At 37.8% G+C, this 6,000-nt stretch overlaps 1 protein-coding gene across 5 annotated transcripts in view; it reads right to left on the minus strand.

Annotated features, from left to right (window-relative positions):
- Window positions 1-5,184, minus strand: part of LOC146316490 (suppressor of tumorigenicity 7 protein homolog) — a 72,053-nt gene extending 66,869 nt beyond the window's left edge. For 2 of the 5 annotated variants that reach the window (XM_084733825.1, XM_084733824.1), the window contains exon 1: window positions 5,030-5,184. The gene's annotated coding sequence lies outside the window, so the exon portion shown is untranslated. The remainder of the gene's footprint in view (window positions 1-5,029) is intronic. The other 3 variants (XM_084733828.1, XM_084733826.1, XM_084733829.1) reach the window with 2 other exon arrangements.
- Between the last annotated feature and the right edge of the window lie 816 nt (window positions 5,185-6,000).

The following is a 6,000-nucleotide window of genomic DNA, read 5'->3' on the forward strand; positions in this document are numbered from 1 at the left end:
CAGCAGCTCAGTCAGTAGAGCATTCACCCCTTATACTGAAGTTATGAGTCCTCTGCAGTGGCCGTGGGTTCAAATCCCACCTCAGGCCCTTCACTGCATGTCCTCCTTCCACTCTCTTTCCCTTTCCTGTCATCACTTCAATTGTCCTATCGATTAAAGGCATACAAAAAGCCCCAAAACATGATTTTCATCAAACATTTTTGTCTATCTTACTGTTTATACTAGAATTGTCTTGACTCTGAACTTGTTTCCGGTCCCTTAGTTAGTCACAGGGCGTATAGATCACAAAAGATACTAAATGCATCACTGAGTCGATAAGTCACATGGCTCATCGTTCAACTGTATAAAAGGAAACTGGAAATTACTTCAGACACCACTCTGATAAGAAGATAGCTGAAAACACTTGGTGAATAAAGTGCGGTGTGTCAGACATGCAGTAGCTGTTATTTAGGATCTTGTGAGGATTGTGCTGAGACACTTCAGCACTATTTATACTTCTGGTAATCTACTTTGTATTTTTAGGCCAATTTTCAATCAATCAATAAAGAATTTCTGATTCTGACTCTGATATAGCATTACACGACTTATTTATCTGGTGAGTTGGTGAACTGGCCTTATTTAACTCACACTGTGGTTGAGAGAGCCTGAAGTCACTGCAGATATGAGACTCATCATTCTCTGGTTATTTCTGTAAATAAGACTAAACATGTCGTTGTTATTTCTGTAAATAAGACTAAACATGCCATTGCCTTTTCATGTCACATTCAGGTTAGTCACAGATCCACTTCAGATAATGCAAACTGACCCCTAACAGCACAGGTTGAACCAGGTCAAAACTTAAGTCTGTTAAGGTATCATCTGTCAAACAGTTTGTAAGGTAACTGTGGCTCGTACGCTGCTGGTACTGTAACTGTCCTATCTACCAAAACACGCAACAAAATTAATTAAACAGATCAACAATAATAGCCTCAGCATTTTATCTACACAAAGAAGCTGTGCCACATGTTGTACAGTAATTTAAGAGCACAAGTCTTGATTTATTTCTCCTCAGTTGTGAGGGGGAATTCCACGATTCAAACATTACCTTCTACACAGTAAAGGGAGTAAAAGGGGAAGTATGAAAGATATCAGCCACAGATACCAGTGTTAATGAGGAAAAGAAAGTGAAACTATATTATCAATATAATTCATTACCCTTTAAAGTTTAAGGTCTGTAACAAAAAGGTCATTCAGTGTACAGGAATAGTAGTAGCTTTTCAGTACCATCCGACATCCCACTATGAAGTTACCTGCACTAGCATTTGCAGTAGAGAGTGATTACCTGTGTGTCACTAGTCAAATCTGATAAGGGAGGCCGGTCACACTGAAACTAAACATATTCAAGGTCAAAAACTCTATTTTGCTTTAATGGCGTGGAAGCATAGAAACACCTCACATCATTTGACAATATGCATTTGTCCATCCTAGTCTATACACACATCACACAGTCATATTTCATTTGCGTATGAAAATCTGCTGTTGTTGTTAATGGTATCAAAAATTTACATTCTGACTCACCACTTGAGACCTACAGAGACCCAACAGATGTTTTCAGTTCAACATAAACTGAAGAAGAAATAATCTTATCAAATACCATTTCACAGTTTTGATGTCACAGTAAAATACTATATTTAATGAAGACATTCACATATTACTGCCTCAGAAACTTTCCAGCCTGTGTACTGGGTCATCATAGCCGATTTTATTTTGCCACATTTATCAACCACTTGTGCTGAGCAGTAGCTGATTTTGGACCTTGCCTAGTTATGTAGACAGCATTGAGTCTATACGATGCCACAAATACAGTAAGTGGGTAAGGATGAGTAACTCATAATTAAAACAATAGAATATCTGTGAATTTTAGTATCAAAAGTACAGAAGCTATAAAAAATTATCCAACAACTCATTCAACACTACAATTCAGTACAGACTTTGTTGGTTTGCAGCAAAACCAGACAGTTTTCAATTATAAGGATTTTTTTTAACCATGGTTAAGAAGTATCCAGTATCATTATTTTATACTACAATTATATTGAAGGTGTAATTTCTGGTACTTATAAACAACAGTGTTTCCAATCAAGGTTCAAGGTTCACTTATTTGGTATTTTATGTGATGGGGTTGCATGGTTTTATTATGCTACACAAGAAAAAATTAATAGTGGTACCAGACAAATATTAGCCTAAAAATTAGGGCTGAACAATTTGGGAAAAATATCTAATTGTGATTATTTTGACTGATACTGCAATTGCCATATAATTTGAAGTATTAAAGATAATGATCATTTACATTTACATTACATTAAAATTCTCATTTTGATTGAAAAACATGTTAAAATCACACTGGTGTATCTTTTTTGCAGGAATTTGTACCAAACGAAGATTTTTTTTTTAAGTATGTAGAATCTGATTTGTTGGACAGGACTTTTGACACGCATTAATTGATTCAGGGCTTGTACATATTCTCCATTGCAAAATGCTGTGTTTTCCCTCATACAGTTTCTTCTATTGCCAGGAAATGGCCAATGATAATGATGATGAATGATGATGTATGCTGTTCGAGGAGAGACAATATGATCATAGCTCATGAACTCAGCGATAATATTCATCAGGGATTTGAACAATTTGTAATAACTTTTGAAAAAAATAAAATGATCAAAATCATCTTCAAAGCTTCTCCAGACTTAAGCAGGAGGTCTCTGGAGTTTATGCCGCTACCAATTCAGAAGGCAGCAGTAGCACACACACTGTACATTAACACCTTTCTGTGCAAGAAGTGCCAGGGCGAGAGTCAGCAGCACAAGTGCCACATTAAACCTGACACATAAACCTCCAACACCCCACGCTTTTGGTTATGACTGTTCAGTTCCAACACATACATACATTGACACACTACTATTAATGCTCCTTAACCAGCCTATGTATGCCTAAAGGCTCTCCTGCCCCTCTCTAGCTGGAGCCAGCTGGCTTTCTAAAAGAGCACATTCTTCCATTTGGTGCCCTGCACACAGTCACAGAAGACTCATCACTGGCTGCTGTGAGCGCAAGGAGACACATAATGCCAACTGAACCACTGAGCCTACATCGAATGCCCAGCAGAGGTATACACTTGAGGTCCACAAGGCTAACAAGCACTGGTAAACCTGGGATCTAACTTGGGGATTACATTTGTTTCAAAGTGCCTGATATTGAGTTTTCTTAAAGGGGCAGTTCATTTAAAAATTCAAAATATGTTTTTCCTCTTACCTGTAGTCATCTTTATCCATTGAGATTGTTTTGGGGTAAGTTGCTGAGTTTTGGAGCTATCAGATGTAGAGATGTCTGCCTTCTCTCAAATATGATGGAACTAGATGGCACTCAGTCTGTGGTGCTCAAAGCACCAAAAAATACATTTGGAAAAACTGAACAGCAAGTCTTTTTCCTTTTTCCAGTTACTCAAGATTATCCACAGACCTTGTTGTGAGCAGTTTCATGATGGAGCAATTTACTTTCTACTGTCCCCCAAATGAATCAGCACACAGAAGGAAACTAGCATTAGGGGCGTCATGATTCTCTAAATCCACGATTCAGTTTGATTTTTGATTCGATTCAATTTTGTGATACCATTAGCAGATATTGTTCAGTAGAAAGAAGATAGTTCCTACATGAAACTGCACACAACAAAGCCTGTGGATTATCTTGAGTAACAAATTCATGATTTTTGGAAAGACACATTGCTATTGACTTTTTCCAGTGTACTGTTTTGTCGCACAAGCCACAAGCAAAGTACAATCTACTTACATTATACTGGAGAAAAAGCAAACATCTCTACTGTTGATATCTCCAAAACTCAGAAACAGAATCGCCATGTCTGTTTTTTTTCCTGCATAACTAGGCTACTTTTGTGTTGCTGCAAGTTTTTTTGGGGTTTTTTTTCGGCTGGTTGGGGAGACCTATTTGTCAAGCAAATTGTATGAATAATAATAATAATAATCTATAAATTCATATAGGAGAATATAGGTTATATTTTAAATGAAATTATTCCCAAATACTACTCTGGTGGCTCCACATCAGCACATACACACATGGACATGGGGATACGTCACACACACACCCATATACACACATGACATGCCATTCTCAGGCAGGGAGGAAGAGGAGAGGGAAAAGGTTGGAGAAAACAATAAGACAAAGCAACAGGTTAGTTTGTGTGTCACTGAATTTGTCTACATGCTCACGGAGATATATTTTATTCATAATAATATACTGCATCTAATAAGGTACAGGGCCAAAATAACTGTTGGGACTGGGGCGCTAAGCATTTATGGCTTTTCTCTGTAGATGCAACACAAAACAGTGCATGTGATGATGATTTTGGTCTGGTGTTATTGGTCATTGGGCTGGCTTTTATCTGCTATTTGGCTGGTTTTGTCAAACAGACCTGGCAACACTGCTGAGCAACTCACAGCAAAACAATCTAGATGGATAAAAAGCTCTAAGGGTAAGAGGAAAAATATGAATTTCTGATACTGGGGTGAACTGTCCCTTTAAAATGCATCCCAAGTAGAGGGGATTACTCTCTGTCAGAAGAGAGACAACTTGGCAAACATATAGCATGAAGTAATAGTAACACCGGGACACTGACTGGGACTGACATTGTAAACTCTGGAGTAACAGATAAGATATTCTGCACTGACTCATGATGGAGACCATTAAAAACAATACAACGCTCTGCTATCTTGAGATGGCTTATAGCGCTTGGCAAGCAAAACTTATCATATGGTAGCTCGGATCATCCTACTGATGCTCTTCTGTGCATTTAACATTATCCAGGCACGTTTCCAAAAAATGAGGATTTCCATTTAAACTTGGCTAAGTGTTAGCCGCTCACCCTGCTAGCTAACTGCTAACTGGCTAACGTCTGCAAAACACACAAACTTTTTAAAAAAGTGGAGGCACCGTGAATGGCACCGTTTGGGTTAATCGTTAAAGCAACGTGTGTGTGAGAGCTTACCTCAGTTTGCGTGTGTGTGGAGGCCGGTTAAATCCGTATTCGTAGTTGGCATTTCTTCCACCAGCAGTTCAACATGTGTCAAGTATCCAGCAGCAGCCGACTCACTGTGTGTAGACGTGTCTGCAGACTGTGTGCTGTTGCTGCTGGCTGGCTGGCTAACGCTGGCTAACTGTTAGCCACCGGTGGCTCGCTAACCTGGACAGTTATCTCACGCCACCTCAAGATGTCGCTGTCACCGATTTACCTGTGCTTCAAGGCAACTTCAAAACGGGTCGTACAATGTAAAATCATGATTTTCAGCTAAATAAAATATTGGAAAATAGATGTATACACGTCCATCAAAATGTCACTTATTAAGTAAAAAGTCAGTTATGAGATAAAAAGTCAATTTTGGAATTTTAAAAGGTAAAAGTTATGAAGAACAAATAAAATTTTAAAAAATCAGATAACAAGCTACATAAAGCTATAATTATTAGAAACAAATAAATAATAAATTCATAATTTTAAGATTTTATCTCTGCCATAATTTGTGTCTCAAAATTTTAACTTATGCTTCTTATAATAATTCTTTTTTTATTTCATAATTTTGACTTTCAGTGGGTTTTTTTCTTTTCACTGGCAGAAATGGGCTCCAATAGTCACAATGATATAAACTACTTTTTTAGTTTCCTCTTTACCAATGATATTAGTTTAGGTCGATGACATTAATTATGGTTCTGTTGACAATAGCTGACAATAGCAGCACCCTGACTCTGTTGAATGGGATGAAACCTTAATTAGTATCACCTGCAAAACCTCTGTTTACTCTCCAATAGGATGTCAAAGTGGCTGCTGTTACAAGGGGACTGTACCTGTCAAACTGCAGCACCTCTGATTATTTGCCAAAGGCTTTATGTTCCTACAAACTAATTTTCAGTGTAAATGTCTTGTCACCCAGGTACGGAAAAGTATTTCTCTGAGAAAATCAGAGA

The sequence above is a fragment of the Lutjanus erythropterus genome, chromosome 13 (genome assembly GCF_056507025.1).
Source record: "Lutjanus erythropterus isolate fLutEry1 chromosome 13, fLutEry1.hap2, whole genome shotgun sequence".
Lineage (NCBI taxonomy): Eukaryota > Metazoa > Chordata > Actinopteri > Lutjaniformes > Lutjanidae > Lutjanus > Lutjanus erythropterus.